Consider the following 23497-nt stretch of genomic DNA (forward strand, 5'->3'; position numbering starts at 1 on the left):
TATACTCTCTCTACAACAAAATTAGAGATAAGGGCAAAATCGTTTCTGCTGGGTATTGAGGGGGTGGGGGGGTAAGGGAAGGGGTGGGGGAAGGGGGGAGAAATGACCCAAGCATTGTATGCCCATATGAATGAAAAAAAATTTAAAAAAAAAGAAAGAAGGAGTGCTTTTAGAAAGAAATCTTTTAAGTTCGTTAGACTTCAAAGACAGTTACTATGTTCTGTGAAACATCATCTATATACTTTAATGGTTTACAATTATTCTTATCCTCTTCCTCCTCCTTCTTTTGGTGGGACTGAGGTTTCAACTCAGGGCTTCATGCTTGCAAATCAGGTACTCTACCACTTGAGCCACACTTCCAGTTCATTTTGCTCTGGTTATTTTGGTTAAGTTTGTTCTTGCAAACTATTTGCCCAGGCTGGCTTTGAACTGTAATCCTCTCAACCTCAGCCCTCCCAAGTAGCTAGGATTACAGGTACAAGTCACAAGCACCTGGCTTAGTTTACAGTTCTAATTAGTCATTAACTAATCATTTTGTTGTGTTGGTAATAATGTTTTATGAACTTGTTATCTGTGAGATTTCTTTGATTAATCATAAGGTTTACTGGGGTAATTTTACCCCATTCATTAATTAGAACAGTGTAATAAAACTAATAACTCTTGGTTCCTTATTCAAAATGTTCAGGATCTTTATTATATTTAAAACACAGATGGTGTTTGCCAGTTTTAAATTAATTTTTCCTTCATGTTATTGATTTTAAGAGCTCTTTACGTATTGTAGACTTTAGTCTCCTATTGGCTATGTATGCTGCACCTGAGGAGCACCGTCAAGGGTAACCTGGTGTTTCACCTGTGCAGAGCGCCTCCCAGAGTTAGAGACAAGGGACTGGGGCAAGATGAAAAAGGTTGAAAGAACAGAAAGAAACAATGAATTCTTATTGCTAATCAGACCATTCAGGGGATTCGAGCAATATAAAGCAGCATTCTCAGATGGATTTCTGGCGGGGGCACCGATAACGCTCTTTTGGCTGCTTGTTCAAGGATGCTGAAGATGGGGTCAGGGTCTCCTGCCACAGCTGAGCTCCCAGGAAAATCTCCATTCCCTTACACCATGCTGCCAATCGTGGCCGTCCCTCAAACAAGTCATACCCAACAGCCACAAGCTGGAAGACAAGGACAGGAAAGTTGTGGAGCTACTGAGGCACTAATTCTGGGAGCTTGCATGGGTATCAGGGTCATGGCCCCTCCCTAAACCCTACATGAGGCCCAGGGCAGTGTGACCAGCTTCAGGACCTGGCAACAGGTGGATGAGATCCCACACCCAGGTGGGAAGCAAAAGGTCAGGCTCTGGTCCCAGTTTAGTCAGAGACTTACTCTGGATTCTGGATATTCCTGCCTTTCCACAGCCCTTAGTGTTTCTGTTACTTATGGAGGGGGGTACAGGAGGTGTGTCACCACAACCACCACTCCACCAGATGATCTCATACCTGCATGAGTTCCTCCAGAGACATGAGATCAGCCAGCGTCACCTTTTGGCCACCAAGGAAGGCCCTGTCTTCCAGGAACATGTCCTCCAGCTGCCACAGAAATCAATCCATACGGTCCAGTTGCATTCCACCTGGGTCTCAATGATTGTTGCTCCCACCTGATGGTGGCAGAGGATGGGTTCAGTCTGTACCTTCACCTCTTTCTAGGTCCCTGAGAGTCAAACCCTTTCCTAGATGACTCGACTAACCAGGGTCCACAGAAGCACACCAAAGATGCCACAGATATTGTCAGCATGCCATCTCAGATACTTATGCACTTGAGCATGAGCCTACAGGTCAGCTGGATACCAGTGGTTTGCCACTTGGTACTTACGGCTCAGGTAACTCAGGATGGTCATGCTGGGAACGGAGTGGGCAGGAGTATTTGTAAGGACACTGGCTCCCAGACACTCCCATGTCCCAGTGGGTGTCTTGCATATGATGGACACTGCTCTAGCCTCAACCCCTATTCTCAGGAATCACCACATACTTATCAGTACTAACACTTAATGTTAACGGGCTTAATTCACCCATCAAAAGGCACAGTTTGACGAAATGGATTAAAAAGGAAGATCCAACAATTTGTTGCTTACGGGAGACCCATCTCACCGATAGAAATAAGCATAGGCTAGGATGAAAGGCTGGAAGAAGATGTACGAAGCCAGTGGCCCCCAAAAACAGGCAGGAGTAGCAGTACTTATCTCTGACAAAGTAGACTTCAAACCTACATTGATCAAACAAGATAAAGAAGGACATTCCATACTAATCAAAGGGGAAATAGACCAAAAGGAAATAATAATTATCAACCTATATGCACCCAATGTCGACGCACCCAATTTCATCAAACATACCCTGAAGGATCTAGAAGCTATATGAACTCCAACACAGTGATTGTGGGAGACTTTAACATCCCATTATCATCAATAGATAGGTCATCCAAACAAAAAATCAATAAAGAAATTCAAGATCTAAAATATACCATAGATCAACTGGACCTACTCGATGTCTACAGAACATTTCATCCAACTTCCACACAATATACATTCTTCTCAGCAGCCCATGGAACCTTCTCCAAAATAGATCATATCTTAGAGCACAAAGCAAGCCTCAGCAAATATAAGAAAATAGAAATTATACCGTGCATACTATCTGATCACAATGCAATAAAACTAGAACTCAACAACAAAAGGAAAGACAAAAAACATGCAAACAGCTGGAAACTAAATAACTCATTACTTAATGAACGATGGATCATTGATGAAATAAAAGAGGAAATTAAAAAGTTCCTGGAAGTCAATGAAAATGAAAACACAACCTACCGGAACCTATGGGACACAGCAAAGGCAGTCCTGAGAGGAAAGTTTATAGCCACGAGTGCATATATTAAAAAGACTGAAAGATCCCAAATCAATGACCTAATGATACATCTCAAACTCTTAGAAAAACAAGAACAAGCAAATCCCAAAACAAATAGAAGGAGAGAAATAATAAAAAGAAGAGCTGAAATCAACTAAATAGAAACCAAAAAAACCATACAAAGAATTAATGAAACAAAAAGTTGGTTCTTTGAAAAAATAAGATCGACAGACCCCTGGCAAACCTTACTAAAATGAGGAGAGAAAAAACCCAAATTAGTAGAATCAGGAATGCAAAAGGGGAAATAACAACAAACACCATGGAAGTCCAGGAAATCATCAGAGACTACCTTGAGAACCTGTATTCAAATAAAATTGAAAATCTTAAAGAAATGGACAGATTTCTAGATACATAAGATCATCCAAAACTAAACCAAGAGGAAATTAAACACCTGAATAGATCTATAACACAAAATGAAATTGAAGCAGCAATCAAAAGTCTCCCCAAAAAGAAAAGTCCAGGACCTGACGGATTCTCTGCTGAATTCTATCAGATCTTTAAAGAAGATCTGATACCAATCCTCCTTAAACTGTTCCACAAAATAGGAAGGGAAGGAAAACTGCCAAACACATTTTATGAAGCCAGAATTACACTTATTCCAAAACCAGGCAAAGACACCTCCAAAAAGAGAACTATACGCCAATCTCCTTAATGAACATTGATGCAAAAATCCTCAACAAAATAATGGCAAACCGAATTCAACAACACATCAAAAAGATTATTCACCACGACCAGGTAGGCTTCATCCCAGGGATGCAGGGGTGGTTCAACATACGAAAATCAATAAACGTCATAAACCACATTAACAGAAGCAAAGACAAAAACCACTTGATCATCTCAATAGATGCAGAAAAAGCCTTTGATAAGATCCAACACCATTTCATGATAAAAGCTCTAAGAAAACTAGGAATAGAAGGAAAGTACCTCAACACTATAAAAGCTATATATGACAAACCTACAGCCAGCATTATACTTAATGGAGAAAAACTGAAACCATTCCCTCTAAAATCAGGAACCAGACAAGGATGCCCACTATCTCCACTCCTATTCAACATAGTACTGGAATTCCTAGCCAGAGCAATTAGGCAAGAAGAAGGAATAAAAGGAATACAAATAGGTAAAGAAACTGTCAAAATAGCCCTATTTGCAGACGACATGATCCTATACCTTAAAGACCCAAAAAACTCTACTCAGAAGCTTCTAGACATCATCAATAGCTATAGCAAGGTAGCAGGATATAAAATCAACATAGAAAAATCATTAGCATTTCTATACACTAACAATGAGCAAACGGAAAAAGAATATATGAAAACAATTCCATTTACAATAGCCTCAAAAAAAATCAAATACCTAGGTGTAAACCTAACAAAAGATGTGAACGACCTCTACAAGGAAAACTATACACTTCTGAAGAAAGAGATTGAGGAAGACTATAGATAGTGGAGAGATCTCCCATGCTCATGGATTGGTAGAATCAACATAGTAAAAATGTCTATACTCCCAAAAATAATCTACATGTTTAATGCAGTTCCCATCAAAATTCCAAGACATTCATTAAAGAGATTGAAAAATCTACAGTTAAATTTATATGGAAACACAAGAGGCCACGAATAGCCAAGGCAATACTCAGTCAAAAGAACAATGCAGGAGGTATCATGAGAACTGACTTCAAACTATATTACAAAGCAATAACGATAAAAACAGCATGGTACTGGCACAAAAACAGACATGAAGACCACTGGAACACAATAGAGGACCCAGATATGAAGCCACACAACTATAACCAACTTGTCTTTGACAAAGGAGCTAAAAATATACGATGGAGAAATAGCAGCCTCTTCAACAAAAACTGCTGGAAAACCTGGTTAGCAGTCTGCAAAAAACTGAAACTAGATCCATGTATATCACCCTATACCAAGATTAACTCAAAATGGATCAAGGATCTTAATATCAGACCCCAAACTCTAAAGTTGATACAGGAAAGAGTAGGAAATACTCTAGAGTCAGTAGGTATAGATAAGAACTTTCTCAATGAAACCCCAGCAGCACAGCATCTAAGAGATAGCATAGATAAATGGGACTTCATAAAACTAAAAAGCTTCTGCTCATCAAAAGAAATGGTCTCTAAATTGAAGAGACCACCCACAGAGTGGGAGAAAATATTTGCCAGCTACACATCAGACAAAGGACTGATAACCAGAATATACAGGGAACTTAAAAAACTAAATTCTCCCAAAACTAATGAACCAATAAAGAAATGGGCAAGTGAACTAAACAGAACTTTCTCAAAAGAAGAAATTCTAATGCCCCAAAACACATGAAAAAATGCTCACCATCTCTAGCAATAAAGGAAATGCAAATTAAAACCACGCTAAGATTCCACCTCACCCCTGTTAGAATAGCCATCATCAGCAACACCACCACCAACAGGTGTTGGCAAGGATGCGGGGAAAAAGGAACCCTCTTAACACTGTTGGTGGGAATGTAAACTAGTACAACCACTCTAGAAAAAAATTTGGAGGCTACTTAAAAGGCTAAACATTGATCTACCATTTGATCCAGCAATACCACTCTTGGGGATATACCCAAAAGGCTGTAACACAGGTTACTCCAGAGGCACCTGCACACCCATGTTTATTGCAGCACTATTCACAATAACCAAGTTATGGAAACAGCCAAGATGCCCCACTACTGACGAATGGATTAAGAAAATGTGGTATTTATACACAATGGAATTTTATGCAGCCATGAAGAAGAATGAAATGTCATCATTCGCTGGTAAATGGATGGAATTGGAGAACATCACTCTGAGTGAGCTTAGCCTGGCCCAAAAGACCAAAAATCGTATGTTCTCCTTCATATGTGGACATTAGATCAAGGGCAAACACAACAATGGGATTGGACTTTGATCAAAGATAAAAGCGAGAGCACACAAGGGAGGGGCGAGGATAGATAAGACACCTAAAAAATTAGCTAGCATTTGTTGCCCTTAACGCAGAGAAACTAAAGCAGATACCTTAAAAGCAACTGAGGCCAATAGGAGAAGGGGACCAGGAACTAGAGAAAAGGTTAGATCAAGAAGAATTAACCTAGAAGGTAACACCCATGCACAGGAAATTAATGTGAGTCAACTCCCTGTATAGCTATCTTTATCTCAACTAGCAAAAACCTTTGTTCCTTCCTATTATTGCTTACACTCTCTCTTCAACAAAATTAGAGATAAGGGCAAAATAGTTTCTGCCAGGTATGGAGGGGGTGGGGGGGAGAGGGAGGGGGTGGAGTGGGTGGTAAGGGAAGGGGTGGGGGCAGGGGGGAGTAATGACCCAAGCATTGTATACACATATGAATAATAAAAAAATAAAAATTAAAAAAGAAACATACTCCAGCAGCTGCCCTAGGAGGTAGAGACCCTTGTTATACTTTTTGTATATGAGGAAGTTAAAGCTCAGAATAGTTAAGTGACTTGTCCAAGGCCACACAGCTCCCTGGGCTCCTGGAACCTTGTGTGGGGTAGGGATACATTGGATGCTCAAGAGGGGAGCATGTCCTCAGATTTCCTCACACAGATCCCCCAGCCATTGTTTCTATGGACATCTAACTGACTTTTTGCCTTCTCCCTACCTGGTGGGAGTATTCACTAGATGCCTCTGTGTCCTCATGCCCTTCATTGGCCTCCTGGTCTAGCCTAGGCAGCTTGGGATGGTGGACATGTGAGACATCCAGCTTCCATTTGTTGAAACTACTCTCTATCCAACACTAGACCAGTGTCCCTTTGTCCTCTCTTTCAGTACTCCTCAACTTGGGGGTGGAGAAGTTCAGGGGTCCAGCAGAGGAGGTTAAGACAAGAGAGGGAGAAGGACATACTAGACTCAGTCCCAGGCTGTCTTCTTTCCCCTATGAACTCCACCTTGCCGCTCACTGCCTCACAGGTGTGCAAGTGGTCCGCAGGAGGAAGGACGGAGGAGGCCAGGTAGATTTCGGGTTTAGAAGGGAGGGAGGGCACCTTTCAGACAAGAGGAAGTCTCCATCTTTGAGAGCAGGCACCTTCTGTAGGCTATTAACCTGGGTGAACTCCTTGATCATATGTTGTCCTGAGGAGGAAGAGGTAAAAAACCCCAAATGTGTGCAGGACACAAGCCGCAACTTTCTGCGCTCCCTCTCTCTTCGCCGGCCAGACTCCTACTCCCAGAACCGGGCTGAGGCTTACCCAGGACCTGGATGGACTGGGAGTGGCCCAAACAGTAGGTGATTCAGGGCTTCCAGGCAGTCTTCCCCAAGGTTCAAGTAACTTTTTTTTAATGTGTATGTGTGTGTGTTTAATTTCAACACAGGAACTCTGAAAATCGGTTACTTTCTCCCCGCAAATTATAATTATCCAAGAGGGCATTCTTTGCTGGACAGCACTACGGGAGGAGACGAGGGAGCTGTGCCCGCCTGGGGTTGGGACGCTAGGGGAGGAGCGGGTTTAGGAGTGGGTGGATGCATGGAGTCTGTGGACACATGGGCAATCCGGTCAGGCTCACATCTGAGTATCTCCAGCATGTGCAGCCGGAAGGGAATACCGTTCTTCTTGGCGAAGATGTAGACGGCGCGCCCATGGCGAGGGCTCAGGGATAGTGGAAACCAAAGAGCAGTTAGCGCCCTGTTCCCCTGCAGCTGCACTGGGCAGCACTGCCAAACAAGGGCCCCGCCCCGCCCCCTAAAACCACAGCTAATAGAAGCGCGCCCTGTCCCCAGCCCCGCCCCCGGCCCCGCCCAAACCCTTGGATGGGCAGTGATGGGTTCCAGCTTCCCCTTGGTCTGCCCAGCCAGAGATTGCTCTTCTTCTCCGCCGCAGGGGTCCTCGGTGGGCGGACTGGGGACACCTGGCGGGAAGGGGAGCCACGTCTGAAGGGCTGGCTTTCAATCCCCTCACCCCATCCTGTCGTCTTCCCAGGGCCACAGTGATGATCCAGAGCTGGGCGCTGACTTTACCTCAATCTTTCAAAGTCCTGTGGCCAGTGACACCCATCCCGGGAATCAGTATGCTTTCCTCGGAGTGTAATTTGTTCTTGAGGCTGTTCTTGCCATGTTGCCCAGGATGGACTCCACTTGGTGGGCTCAAGCCATCCTCCCTGCCTCAGCTTCCCGCTTTTGCCTCAGCCTGTATCTGGGACTCCAGGTGAGCCCCACCCTATCTGGCCTCCCTGTGAGTTTTGAAGTTGGAATTCAGGAGAGAGATAGGTAGTCCTTTTGGGACTACCTTAGGGTGACTTACTTAGGGTGGCCTGTGGTTACATTTGCCGAGTACACACAGCATGCTGATGTGAGAGGGAGAAGCTGAGGCAGAGAGGACAGTGGTTCTGACTGCAGCTCCCTTAAGCCGCCCCTCTTTTCTTCCCCACCCCCACTGCACTAGTTTGGAGGGAAATCCCCCTTTTTACTTAAACCAGTTGGCATCGAGTTTCTGTGAAAAAAGAATTCTGACAGACGCAAGAAAGCTTCCAAAACCCTGGGGGACTGAGAGTTTGGCTGGTGTGGAGGAAATTTGGAAGGGCAAATGGTCTAAGAAGTTTTTATCTGTGAAATGAGATGAAAGAGCCCTTTCACCTGGCTGGGCCCCAGAAGAGTGCCCTGATCTTATTGGTCGCAGGTTCCAATGAACAGGCTTCCTCTGGACCCAGCGCCCCTCCCATTCACAGGGTTAGACTTGGCTCATGAATGGATGGACCTCCATCCCCTGGCCTCCATCCATGATGACCCAGGCCTTCTCCAGGCTCAGGTGCCAGTTTGTGCTTTGCCCTTGGCCTTGGACGGCAAGCAAAAGATCTAACTTAGCTGTTCAGCTCCTCTCTCCCCAACCTTTGACTTCTGCCTCCCTGAAAAAACCCTTTTTGAATCTTGACAAAAACCTCTTCCTTGTCCTTGCCTCCTCTTTTTTTCTTTAAAAGCATTTTTATTAGCATATATTTGTTGAACAAGGGGATTGATTGTGACATTTCTGGTTAAGCTTTCAATTTACCCTGGTTAGGTTTGCCCCCACCATTTCTTTCCCTCATTTCCTCTCCCCTACTTAAAACCATTGCAACAAGTTTCATTGTTCGATTTCACATATGTATATAAAGTACATCAACTACATTCCTGCCCCATCCCACAAGTACCCACTGCCTTACAGGACCTGTTTTACAATCCTGTAATTGTTTTTTTTTGTTTTTTTTTTTATTCCCCTGACAGGCTTCATTTACTTTTTTCTATCTTTTATTTTTATCCTTTTTACTTACATTGACTTACATGTGTATACATTGTTTGTGCCACACACTCCCACCCCTCCCACACCCCTGCTTCTAGGCAGAACCTGTTCTGCCCTCTTTTTCTCCGATTTTGTAGAAGAGAAAACATAGGAGATAAATAAGAAAGAAGGTGTTTTTGCTAGTTTGAGATAAAGATAGCCACAGAGAGATTCCTAGCATTGCCTCCATGCACAAGTGTATTACAACCCACATTGGTTCATCTCTACCAGACCTCCTCACTACTTCCTGGTCATCTTCCCATAGTGGCCTCTGTCAGTTTAAGATTATTTGCTCTTCTACAGTGAGCAGATCAATGACATTCAAGTTTTAGGTTTCCTTCCCTTTCCCTATTCCTCCCATGCGTGTTCTCCCCTTAGTGTGTGACCCATGTCCAATAATATTACTGCATTTGTTTTAGGTCTATATTCCGCATATGAGGAGAACATGCAATTTTTGGCCTTCTGAACCTGGCTAACATTGCTTAAGATGATGTTCTCCAGTTCCATCTATTTACTTGCGAATGATAAAATTTCATTTATCTGAATAACATTCCGTTGTGTATAAATACCACATTTTCTTCATCCATTCATCGGTAATCCATTCATGGGGCATCTTGGCTGTTTCCCTAGCTTGGCTATTGTGAATAGTGCTGCAATAAACATGGGTGTGCGGCACTATTCACAATAGCCAAGTTATGGAAACAGCCAAGAGGCCCCACCACTGATGAATGGATCAAGAAAATGTGGTATTTATATACAATGGAATTTTATGCAGCCATGAAGAACAACGAAATGTTATCATTCGCTGGTAAATGGATGGAATTGGAGAACATCATTCTGAGTGAGGTTAGCCTGGCCCAAAAGACCAAAAATCATATGTTCTCCCTCATATGTGGACATTAGATCAAGGGCAAACAGAACGAGGGGATTGGACTTTGAGCACATGATAAAAGTGAGAGCACACAGGAAGGTTTGAGGATAGGTAAGACACCTCAAAAACTAGATAGCATTTGTTGCCCTCGATGCAGAGAAACTAAAGCAGATACCTTAAAGCAACTGAGGCCAATAGGAGAGGGGGACCAGGAACTAGAGAAAAGGTTAGTTCAAGAAGAATTAACTTAGAAGGTAACACACACGCACAGGAAATCAATGTGAGTCAACTCCCTGTATAGCTATCCTTGTTTCAACTAGCAAAAACCCTTGTTCCATCCTATTATTGTTTATACTCTCTCTTCGACAAAATTAGAGATAAGGGCAAGGTGGTTTCTGCCCGGTAGCGAGGGGGTAGGGGGAAAGAGGGAGGGGACGGTTGGGGGAGTAAAGGAGGGGACGGGGGGGGGAAGGGGGGAGAAATGACCCAAACGTTGTATGCACATATGAATAAAATAAAAATTAAAAAATTAAAAAGTAAATAAACATGGGTGTGCAGATCCCTTTGTAGTAACCCAAGCCACATTCCTTCAGGTATATCTCTAGGAGTGGGATTGCTGGATCATATGCAGATCTATGTTTAGTTTTTTAAGAAGCCTCCATATTGTTTTCCAAAGTGGTTGTACTAGCTTACATTCCCACCAGCAGTGTATGAGGGTTCCTTTTTCCTGCATCCTTGCCAATATTTGTTGACGGTGTTCTTGATGTTAGCTGTTCTAACAGGAGTGAGGTGGAATCTTAGTGCGGTTTCGATTCACAGTTACCTTATGGCCAGAGATGGTGAATATTTTTTTATGTGTTCTTTTTGCCATTTGGATTTCTTCTTTTGAAAAAGTTCTGTTAGTTCAGTTGCCCACTTGTTTATTGGTTCATTGATTTTGGGGGAGTTTAGTTTTTTGAGTTCCCTGTATATTCTTGTTATCAGTGCTTTGTCTGATGTACAGCTAACAAATATTTTCTCCCACTCTGTGAGTGGTCTCTTCAGTTTAGAGATCATTTCTATTGTGCAGAAGCTTTTTAATTTCATGTAGTCCCATTTATCCATCCTTTCTCTTAGTTGCTGAGCTGCTGGAGTTCTACTGAGGGAGTCCTTGCCTATACCTACTGCTTCCAGGGTATTCCCTCCTATTTTGTGGACTAACTGCAAGGTTTCGTAAGATCTAATATTAAGGTTCTTAATCCACTTTGAATTTATACTAGTACAGGGTGACAGGCATGGATCTAGTTTCAGTTTTCTACAGGCAGATAGCCACTTTTCCCAGCAATATTTGTTGAAGAGGCTGTCATTTCTCCATGTTTTTGGCATCTTCCTCAAAAATAAGGTGGGTGTAGCTGTGTGGATTCATATTTGGGTCCTCTATTGTGTTCCACTGGTCTTCGCATCTATTTTTGTGCCAGTACCATGCTGTTTTTATTGCTATGGCTGTGTAATATAGTTTGGAGTCAGGTACTGTGATACCTCCAGCATTGCTCTTTTTGCTCAGAATTGCCTTGGCTATTCTCGGTCTTTTGTATTGAAATGGTTAAAAGACTCAGCCCGAGGGAAGCCATTCATCAGGTGCCATTTTAGCTCTAAAGCTGAAGGGGGTTCATAAAAGCTCTGGTTCCCATAGAAATGAGGAAAAGACAAGGAACCAAAGCAGGATGGGGATAAACGGTTGTGTTGATCGTGTTCACTCATGCTTATAGCTAACAGCCATTGTTTCACTGCTGTACCTGGGCTACCTTGCTTCGCAACAGTTGTCAAACAGGACGTGGTTTTTGCCTTTATAAATACTCCTAATAGATAGAAGGCTGCGGCTCTGGATACCAGCGACCTGTTGGTCAGAGCAGTCGCCAGCTGGCTAATAAAGGCTCTCCCTTAAAGTCTTTCTTGGGTGGTCGTGCCTCATTCTGTCTTGTAACAGTGTTTCCAAGTGAATTTAGGGTAAATTTGATGAATGTCATTGGGATTTTGATTGGAAGTGTGTTGAACATGCAGATTGCTTTTGGTAGTATAGACATTTTTACTATATTGATTCTGCTAATCCATGAGCACGGGAGAGCTTTCCATCTTGTGTAGTCTTCCTCCATCTCTTTCTTCAGGGGTTTGTAATTCTCCTTGTAGAGGTCATTCACATCCTTTGTTAAGTTTACTCCTAGGTATTTGTGTGGTTTTTTTGAGGCTATTGCAAATGGAATTGTTTTCCTATATTCTTTCTCAGTTTGTTCATTGTTGGTGTATAGAATGGCTACTGATTTTTGTAAGTTGATTTTGTATCCTGCTACATTGCTGAAGCTATTTATGGTGTCTAGGAGTTTTGGGGTAGAGTTTGTTGGATCTTTGAGGTATAGGATCATGTCATCTGCAAATAGAAATACGTTGACTATTTCTTTTCCTATTTGAATTCCTTTTATTCCTTCTTCTTGCCTTATTGCTCTGGCTAGGAATTCCTGGATTATATTGAATAGGAGTGGGAAGAGTGGGTATCCATGCTTGCTCCTGACTTTAGAGGAAATGGTGTCAGTTTTTCCCCATCAAGTATGATGTTGGCTATAGGGTTGTCATATATATATCCTCTATAATGTTGAGGTAAAATCCTTCTACTCTTAGTTTTCTGAAAGCTTTTATCATGAAGTGGTGTTGAATCTTATCAAAGGCTTTTCTTATGTCTATTAAGTTAATCAAGTGGTTTTTGTCTTTGCTGCTATTAATGTGATGTATTACATTTATTGATCTGCATATGTTGAACCATCCCTGCATCCTTGGGATGAAGCTGTCTTGGTCATGAAGAATGATCTTTTGATATGTTGTTGGATTCAGTTTACCATTATTTTAATTGAGGATTTTTGCATTGATGTTCATTCAGGAGATTCGCCTTTAGTTCTCCTTTTTGGATGTGTCCTTGTCCGGTTTGGGGATGAGTGTAATGCTGGCTTCCTAGAATGAGTTAGGCAGTGTTCCTTCCCTTTCTATTTCATGGGAAAGTTTAAGGAGGGTTGGTATTGGTCTTCTTTAAAGGTCTGATAGAATTCAGCAGAATATCCATCAGGTCCTGGACTTTTCTTTTTTGGGAGACTCTTGATTGCTGCTTCAATTTCATTACATGTCATAAATCTGTTTAGGTGGTTAACATCCTCTTGGATCAGTTTTTGATGGTCATAATATCTAGAAATTTGTCCATTTCTTCACGATTTTCCAAGTTATTGGAATATAGGTTCTCAAAGTCTCCGGGGATTCCCTGGATTTCCTTGGTGTTTGTTGTTACCTCTCCTTTTTCTTTTCTAATTTTACTAATTTGGGTCTTTTCCCTCCTCATTTTTTCCAGATTTGCAAGGGCTTGTCAATCTTGCTTATTTTTTTCAAAGAACTAGCTCTTTGGTTCATTGGTTCTGTATATTGGTTCTGTATATTGTATTTTGGTCTCTATTTCATTAATTTCACCTCTTATTTTCATTATTTCTCTCCTGTTTGTTTGGGGGTTTGCTTGTTCTTGTTTTTCTAGGAGTTCAGATGTAGCATTAGGTCATTGATTTCAGATATTTCTGTCCTTTTAATATATGCACTCATGGCTATAAACTTTCCTTTGCTGTGTCCCATAGGTTCTAGTAGGTGGGGTTTTCATTTTCATTAGCGTCCAGGAACATTTTGATTTCCTCCCTTATTTCTTCTATGCCCCACTGATGGTTGAGCAATGTGTTATTCAGCCTCCAATTATTTGCATGTTTTTGTTGTTGAGTTCTAGTCTTAGTGCATTGTGATCAGATAGAATGCAGGGGGTTATTTCTATTTTCTTATATTTGCTGAGGCTTGCTTTGTGCCCTAAGATATGATCAACTTTGGAGAGAGTTCCATGGACTACTGAGAAGACTGTATATTGTGCCATTGTTGGATGAAATAGTTTGTAGAAAGCAGTTAAGTCCATTTGTTTATGGTGTCACTTAGTTCTAGGATTTTCTTTGTTGGGATGACCTGTCTATTGGTGATAGAGGGGTATCTAAGTCTCCCACTACCAATGTGTTGGAGTCTATATGTGCTTTTAAGTCTTTTAGTGTATGTTTGATGAAATTGGGTGCACTGATTTTGGGTGCATATAGGTTGATAATTGTTATTTCCTTTTGATGTATTGCCCCTTTTATTAGTGTGAAGTGACATTCTTTGTCTCATTTGACCAATGTAGGTTTGAAGTCTACTTTGTCTGATATAAGTATTGCTAGTCCTGCCTGTTTTGGGGCGGAGCTTGGGCTTGGTAAATCTTCTTCCAGCCTTTCATCCTAAGCCAGTGTTTATTTCTGTCAATAAGATGAGTCTCTTGTAAACAACAGATTGTCGGAGCTTCCTTTTTAATCCAGTTTGCCAAATGGTGTCTTTTGATGGGGGAGTTGAGTCCATTGACATTCAGTGTTAATATTGATAGGTATGTGGTGATTCCTGCCATTTAGTTGGTTTTGTTGTTTAAGGATTTGATTGTGTGCAGCCGAATCAGTGCTACACTCTGATTACTTATCTTTCCTTCTTCCATGATTTGATAATTCCCATTCCCTCAAGGTTTTGTTTGCTTTCTTCTGTGTGCAGAATTCCTTGTAGAATCTCTGTGATGCTGACTTGGCAGCCATGGTATTGTTTAGTTTCTGTTTATTGTGGAAGATTTTTATTGCTCTGTCAATTTTGAACATTAGTTTTGCTGGAAAGAGTATCCCAGGATTGAAGTTATTTTCATTTGGTGCCTGAAATACCTCACTCCATGGCCATCTTGCTTTTAAGGTTTCCATTGAGAAATCTGCTGTTATTTTGATGGGTTTCCTTTCTACATTATTTGTTTTTTTCTCTCTGACAGCCTTCAATATTCTTTCTCTGTTTTCTGTGATTATTGTTTTAATGATAATATGCTGTGGGGAGATTCTGTTTTGGTCAAGTCTGTTTGATGTCCTGGAGGCTTCCTGTACCTGAATGTGCAAAACTTTCTCGAGATTTGGGAAATTTTCTGTTATTATTTTATTGAATATATTATGTATCCCTTTAGCTTGCACCTCTTCTCCTTCTTCAATGCCCATGGTTCTCAGGTTTGGCCTTCTGATGGAGTCTCTGAGTTCTTCCATATTCCTTTCACAGCTCTTGAGTTGTGTGACTAAGATTTCTTCTGTTTTTTCTTTAATTTCTATTTTATCTTTGAGCTCTGAGATTCTGTCTTCCATTTATCTTAGTCTGCTGAAGTAGCCTTCCACTGTGTTTTTTGTTTGACTAATGGGACTTTTTATTTCCAGTATTTCTGTTCAATTCTTTTTTCTGAGGGTTTCCATATTTTCGCTCAACTCCTCTTTTATATTTTGTGTTATTATCTTTAACTCATATCTCTCTCTTTTTACGGTGTCCTTTGTTTTGCTTTGGTGTTTGTTGAAGTCCTCTCTGAGTTCCTTTATTTGTTTCTGTGTCATCTCATGTTCTTTATTTTTGAAATTTCTTGAGTGCATCTTGTACATTCTGGTTAGCCATGACTAGTATCTTCTCCATGAATTTCTCAGTGATATCTGGCAAGATTTCTTCTTTGAGGGTTTTTATGTGAATGTTAATGGGCTCCTTAGTGACATTTATCATTGTGTTGTTGAGGCCAGGATCTGGGTCTCCATTTTCTTCATTTCCCACTGAATTTTGTATTGAATTTTTTTTAGGAGAGTGGTTTCTATCCTTTCTTCTTCTTCCCCCATGGTTCCACTTGATGCTATGCAACTATGTTCTTGATAGGCTAGTTGGTGGATTTGATTGCTTGATTTCTTTCCCTGATGTAATTTTTGTGTTGTGACTGACTTGGTTGTTAGCTAGGTTGATGTGCTCTTTCTGTCCCTGGCCTGGAGGTGTAATTTAGCAATAACAAATTCACAGGTTCAATGCCAGACCAGTTGTTTACATATTTATATAGAAAATTCCTTGATGATAATATCTATAAACAGTGTGAGTTGGAGCAGGTGATGGCTATTAGGTTGGTTATAGATTTTGGGGAATTGGTAAAGGTGGTACTAAAAAGGGGAGGTGGGAAAAGGAGTGGGTGGGTGGGGAAAAGAGGAATGGGAGCTGCTGGGTTTTGTTGCTGTTGTGGATGTTTGGGTGTATTTCTGTTGTTGTAGTGGAGGGTGCTTGTGCCAGGGATTGCAGAGGGCTGAGGTTGTGTACAGTTGGTATAGTAGGGTAGTCAGCAGGTGGTGAGTATGTAGGAGGGAGGCGTAGTGTGGTGACAGGTTGGGGGAGGATAAAAGGAAGAGGTGAAGATGGAGGAAAGAGTAGATGAGAAGGGGTAGATAGAGTAGTCAGGAGGAAGAACAATGGATTGTAGCACAGGAGAAGGAGGGAAATTGACGAGGTAAGAATTAGGATAAGGGAATAGTAATGGTGAAGTTAATAACACAGGAATTTTTTAAAAAGGAAAATTTAAAAAAAGAAAGCAAAAGAGAGGGGGGAAAAAAGAAACACAATTAAAAACGGCAGGTTCAGGGACCACAGAAAGTTGTCTTTTGGTAAAAGTTCTGGACTTATTCCTTAGGTGTCCAATCCTAATATTGGCATACAAGCAGAAGCTCTTATGTGGTCTCAACACATGATTGGCTTGTGTATAGTATTTGGTCCTTCTGTCCACAAGATTAGTTGGAATTGTGAAGTGAGGTAAGACTGCCAGCTTATGCAGGGTGGTCAGAACTGTTGTCTTGACCAGGCAGCAGGTGCATTGCCCCTCAGCTACAGCTCTGTTTGGTCAGCTCCTCCCCAGCAAGGTGGGGCATTTCAGTTTGAATGCTGCCCTCTGTCCCAGAGATCAGCTCTGGGATCCACTGCCTGCCCTGCTTTGGGAGGTTGGCCTATCTCCCCAACCCTGCTCTCAGCCTTTGTGCTTTTCCTGATCTCTGCTGAGTGCTGGCAGCTCCTCTGGGGTGTTGGCTTGTCAACCTGTCCCCACTCTCAGCATTTGCTGGTTTACCCACGTTAGTTCACTGAGAGTTTGGCACTGAGAGTTCAGCTCCTTGCCCCACTCCTCATTCTCCAGGGCAGGTTCAGCCTTCCACCCCCACCTCCACTGTTGGTGTTAGATTATAGTTCGCTTTTTATGTTTTTCAGTTTTGCTGGGGGGGGAGGTTCAGTCTGTCCAGGGCTGCGCTGGATTACTTTCCTGAGAGGTGGGTAGGGGAATCGCATGTGGTGTATGATGCTCACCTGTTCATTCTGCAGTTTCACACAAGCAGCTTTGGAGCCAGCTGGCAGGGAGAAATGGCTCCATTTTTTTTCAGTGTGGCATGGCTTTCCACAGGCTAGTTATCCAGGATGTTGTAGAGTTTGATTCTGATTGGTGCTGTTTTCTGCTTATTGGGAGAAAGAGAGAGAGAGAAGAAAGAAAAGAAAGAAAGCAAGAAAGAAAAGGAGAAAGAAAAGAAAGCACGAAAGCAAGGAAGCAAGAAACAAAGAAAGCAAGGAAGGAAGGAAGGAGAGAGAGAGAGAGAGAAGAAAGAAAGAAAGAAAGAAGAAAGGAAATAATGGAAGGAAGGAAGGAAGGGAAAGGAAAGAAAGAGAGGGAGGGAGGGAAGGAAGGAAGGAAGAAAGAAAGAAAGAAAAGAAAGCAAGCAAGCAAGAAAGAAAGCAAGGAAGCAAGAAAGAAAGAAAGCAAGAAAGGAAGGAAGCAAGAAAGGAAGAAAGGAAGGAAGGAAGTAGAGAGAAAAAGAGAAAGAAAGAAAGAAAGAAAGGAAAGAAAGAAAGAAAGAAGAAAGGAAAGAATGGAAGGAAGGAAGGAAGGGAAAGGAAAGAAAGAGAGAGAGAGAGGGAGGAAAGGAAGGAAGAAAGAAAGAAAGAAAGAAAGAAAGAAAGAAAGAAAGTAAAGAAAGGAAAGGAAGGAAGGAAGGAAAAAGAAAGAGAGAAAGAAGGAAGGAAGGAGGGTGGGAGGGAGGAAGGAAAGAAAGAAAGGAAGGAAGGAAGGAAGGAAGGAAAAAAAGAAGAAAGAAAGAAAGAAGGAAGGAAAAGAAAGGAAAGGAAGGAAGGAAGGAAAAGAAAGGAAGGAAGGAAGGAAAGAAAGAAAGAAAAGGAAGAAAGGGACAGGGGGCTTTTTTCCCCCCATGCTGAAAACACTTTTTTGTCTGTGCCATGTGGGATTGTCACAGCTGGTAGATGCAATTAAAGTCTTATTTAAGGGTCAGACTTTGAATTTTATCTGCACCTAATATGCTGGCAGTTATTATTTTGGCTAGGAGCAATCAGAATTACCCAAGTGTAGCTCTGAAGTCTCTGGGTGGTTCCTGGTGTCACAGAGCTTAGGAATTCTGATTCTGTACCCTAGCCACCATTTTCTATCCCTGTCCTTCATTTTTAAGTCCATATTCATCATTCAAAGGGGTTTCATGTGATATTTCAGCTGTGAATATACTGTACTTTAGTCAGATTAATCTCCTTTATTGCTCCCTCTTACCTTTTCCCTTCTACCCCATATTATTCAACAGCTTTCAGTGTGTTTCATTATGCTGTCTTCCTACACAGATGTTTATTTTGATATTGTTGTCTATCATTCTCTTTTCTTCTCCCTCTTCCCCTGAGTCCCACTGAATAGTCCCACTATTACAAACATGTTCTATATATAAATGTATATGCAACAATATTTGGTTTTGTGTATACATTTATGTTTCCACAGATGAGAGAAAACATGATCTTTGTCATCCTGATCCTGGGTTACTTCAGTTCACTGGATGTCCTTCAGTTCCATCCATTTACCTGCAAACGACATAATTTAATTTTTCTTTATGGCTGACTAGTATTCCATTGTGTATATATAACACCTTTTCTTAATCCATTCATCAGTTGTAGGGCATCTGGGCTATTTCCATAGCTTGGATATTGTGAATAGTGCTGTATTAAATATGGGTGAGCAAGTGTTTCTTTTATATCCTGACTAATATTCCTTTGATTATATGCCCAGGAGTGGTGTCACTGGATCATATGGCAGTTCTATTTTTAGTTTTTAAAAAAGGAATCTCTATACTGCTTTCCATAGTGGTTGCACTAATTTATATCTCTATCAACAGTGTATAAGTGTTCCCCTTCCACATTCTTGCCAACAGTTGTTGTTTGTGTTCTTGAAGAGCCAGTCTAACTGGAGTGAGATGAAATCTTAATGTAGTTTTGATTTGTATTTTTTGTGGCCAGGGAAGTTGAGCACTTCTTCTTATATTTATTGGCTATTTGAACCTCTTGAATTGTCTATGCAATTCATGTGACTATTTCTTCATCAGGTTGTTCAGTCTTTGGGAGTTTAGTTTTTTTAAGCTCCTTGTAGATTCTGGTTGTTAGTCCCTTATCAGATGAATAGCTAGCAAAGATTTTTTTTCTCCTATTCTGTAGGCTGTCACTTCAGTCTAGTGACTGTTTCTTTTGTTGTGCAGAAGCTTTTTAATTTGATGCTGTCCCACTTGTTAATCCTTTTTCTTAATTGCTGAGCTATTAAGGCTCTATTTAGGAAGTCATTGCTTATGCCTATATGTTCCAGAGCTTCCCCTATTCTTTTCTGCAGTACTTTCAACTTTCAGGTATTACATTAAGGTCTTTGACCCACTTTGAGATGATATTAGTACAAGGTGAAAGACAGGGATCTAGTTTCAGTCTTCTACATGTGGATATGCAGTTTTCTCAGCACCATTTGTTGAAGAGGCCATCTTTTCCCCAATGTCTGTTTTGGGCTCTTTTGTTAAAAGTCAGAGCTTGCCTGCTTTCTTAACCACTAACAGCTTTCCTTCAGCTCATCGCGTATCTAAAGGCATAATTGCCAGGCTATCTACATCTCTTCATCACTCACATGCCCCTAAGCCCCTGTAGTTGGGTCTGGGCCCCTGAGCTCTAAAAATCTCTGAAGCCATCAGCCAGGGGGTTGTCCTGTAGCCAAATACCTCTGGAGAGTAGGGGAAATAAGATGGCTCAGCTAAGCCAGAAAGAGAAAGAGGGAAGAACCAAGGGGAGGAAATGCTAAAATCCAGACACTTAAATCCAAAGGCAGCATGTGACGGGGAAAATGATATGGCAACCATAAGCCACAGCAATTTCAAACTCTAGCATCACAGAAAAAAGAAAAAGGAAAGAAAGAAAAAAAATGACCCCTGTAACCCTAGCTACTCAGGAGGCAGAGAATAGGAGGATCAAGATTCAAAGCCAGCACAGGCACGTAGTTCACATGACCCTATCTTGAAAATACCCAACACAAAAAGTGGCTAGTGGAGTGGATCAAGTGGCAGTCTCTGCCTAGCAAACATGAGTTCTAACCCCCAGTACAGGAAGGAAGGAAAGAAAAGGAAAGAAAGAGAGGTAAAGCTCTGGGCATAGTTCTGAAAAAGAAAAACCAGTGCTGGTGGAATTGCTAAAGTGGTAGATAGAGCACCTGCCTAGCAAGCAGGAGGCCCTTCAAATGGGCAGGGGGCAGAGGGAGAAGGAGAAAGGAACAGAAAAAAAGTCAGCTGAGTATGATGGTATAGGCTGTAATTCAAGCACTTAGGAGGTTGAAGTAGGAGTACCATGACTTTGAAGCTAGCTTGGGCTACATAGCAAGTTCAAGTCCAGCCTGGGCTACAAAGTGAAACTACATCTTGCCCCACTGCCCCAAATCACTAATGCCCTCCTCCCCTCCACTCTGTTACCACCTTCCCAAGCTCCTTCCAATGTCTGGGTGTTTTTTCCCCCTTCTTATAAAATCAATGTGTCACATTTAGTAATCAAAACTTTTCATCCCCTATTCTCTCACTTAGACCTTCATCTGAAAGAGCTGTATGCAAGAGGAACTTTATTTTTTTTTTTCTCCCATGCTGGAGATTGAACCCAGGGCTTCACACATGCTAAGCAAATGATCTACCACTGAGATACAGCCACAGCCCTTTTCTTATTTTATTTTGAAACAGGCTCTTGCTAAGTTGCCCAAGCTCACCTTCTGCCTCCATCTCCCAAGTAACTGGGATTATAAGCATGTACACCAGCAACAAAAGTATTTTCATAGAAAAATACTTTTATTTATATAACTTAACCAGAAAGACATGTCGTGTTCAGGGGCTGGTTTCATTCTGACTTTCCAATGGCTTTTGAATGGGCTTGCCTAACCTCCTGACCCTTTATGGACTGATTATTTATCCAGTGAACAGCCTAGGAAAGATCAAGCTATGTTTAAGAACAGCTGGATTTAATAGTCATACTGACATTCTAAAGTGTATGATCCAGGAGAAAAACTCCATCTCCGCAACCCTGAAGGAATCAGGAAAGTCTTAAGTCAACAACAGTGAAACATTCCAGAAAGGAGGCAAAAGTCCCATCCGGGCAGAGAGAACACAGGAGTGAGATGCCCTCCCTGGCCATCTGACACCTTGGTATGTTCATTGAATGGAATGATCTTATTCTAGCCTTTAATTTGGCATGAGTCTCTTAGCTTTTAATTCCCTCCTGCTGGCACTGAATCAGCCCATAGCAGACAGTACCAGGTTTCAGTTTAGAGTTCAGGTCCAGGGTTGGGGGTGTGGCTGAGTGGTAGAGCATTTGCTGAGCATGCACAAGGCATGGGGTTCTATCCTCTGCACCACCAAATTAAAGCAAAGTTCAGGTGCAGGGATTAGTACTGGACTTGTGAATTGGGCTTCCAAGAAAGTCAGAGGTTTTTATTTAAGATGCTGCAGGTCCAGACAGATAGCTTCCAAGTCCAAGTGTTATACAAGGTTTTCCTGAGCCTTTTTTTTTTACTTTGTCCATCTTAGAGTCAAAAGTGACTCTCAAAAATATACCTATTGGACACCTATGTTTGCAGCAGCACTATTAACAATAGACTAAGTGTCTAACATGGATAAAGAAAGTATGGCAGGGAGAATTCCAAGATGGCGGCTAGAGGGAGGAAGCAGAAAGCGACCCTCCTATAGTGAAACCTTGGAGAGACGCTGGAGACACACTTTGCAGGCATAATCACCGAGAAAAGGCATAACTTTGACTCCTCCACATCGCCAGCCGGCGCAGAGAACCTCCACTTCACGTTAAACGGAGAACCGAGGAGGGCCCCCGGGGCCGCCAGTGGCCGGCGCCCATACGGCTTGGGAAGATGCGGACCAGGTGAGCTTCGTGGTACTGCGGTTCCCCACAGACAAGCCTGGGCCAGAGCAGCACAGCCCCCTGGACAGACTGACCTCCACCCGGGAAATAAAAAAGAGAAACTGAGTACTAAGCAATAAGAACAGTTAAGACACGCTGGAAAGAGGGTGGGGCGCCCTGAGCGCTGAAGATTGGGGGAAGGGAAGCCTTCCCGGGACTGTAAATAAACGAGCCGGGCGGGCCGGAGAGCCTCTGGCGGGAGCGGGGCGCGCCCAGCAACCAGGAGCGGGGACGCTTGTGAGAGGAGGGAAGACCCACTTCCCACGTGAACTGTAAACAAACACGCAGGCCTGACAATGCGGGGCAGTGGCACCTTTCCCAGTGCTTGGAAAGGGGAAAGCCTGTAGCAGAGGCCCCCGGCACAGGGGAACTCTGAGCAAACAAAACCTGTGGGACCAGGTGAGTGCTAGCTCACCACAGAGATCTGCATAAATAACGCCACCAGTTACAGGCTGAGAGCAGCAGGCAGGCAAGCCACAGTTGCAGAGACCACTCTCAGAACTGCCTCCAGACGCTTTTTTTTCTTTTTCTCCCTACCTTTGATGAGAGAACAACCGAATTACACCTGCAAGCCGAAAAACTTACTGAAACTGTATTGCATTTGAACTGGGGACACTTGGTGGGGCTTTTTTTTTTTTTTTCTTCTGTGTGTGTGTGAGTGTAGTTTTCTTCTACTTTATGCATCCCCTTTGATGAGACAACTACAGAACAACATCTGAGGCACCAACTCCAGGACTGGAGATTGAGACAGATATCCAAATTATTAAGACTGAAATTGCATTGTATATAAACTTGGAAGTTTTTTGGTTTTTTGTTTTTTTTGTTTTTTTTAATTTTCTATTTTCCATTTTATTTTAATTCATTTTTATATATAGATATTACTTTCATATACTTATTTTTTATTTTTTTATCTTTGATTTTCAATCCTCTCTCTGTCTCTCTATTGTCTGTTCAGCTTACTGTCGATTAGTACACTAACACTCCCTGTTTATACCTTTGAAACTCTCTTGTCTGATACCTTGTTCTGCTTTCTCCCTCTTGTCTGTATATTTGTTCTCCCCTTTTCTTTAACTTCTTGCTTTCCATCTCAGCTCACTCTTCCATTCTCAATATTACCATTGTTATTATTACAAGCTAGAAAATACTTAATTACACACAGTACAGGGACAGTAACAACACCAAGGACAATGACAGGAAGACAGAAAAAACAAGGAAACCAGTTTCCCCACAGCAAAAAATTAGTACAGG

General features: G+C 42.0%; 1 pseudogene; it reads right to left on the reverse strand.

Moving 5' to 3' along the window:
* Nucleotides 1-954: 954 nt before the first annotated feature.
* LOC141418904 (glutathione S-transferase theta-2-like) lies at nucleotides 955-7862 on the reverse strand (annotated as a pseudogene).
* Between the last annotated feature and the right edge of the window lie 15635 nt (nucleotides 7863-23497).

The sequence above is a fragment of the Castor canadensis genome, chromosome 18 (assembly GCF_047511655.1).
Source record: "Castor canadensis chromosome 18, mCasCan1.hap1v2, whole genome shotgun sequence".
Taxonomy (NCBI): Eukaryota; Metazoa; Chordata; class Mammalia; order Rodentia; family Castoridae; genus Castor; species Castor canadensis.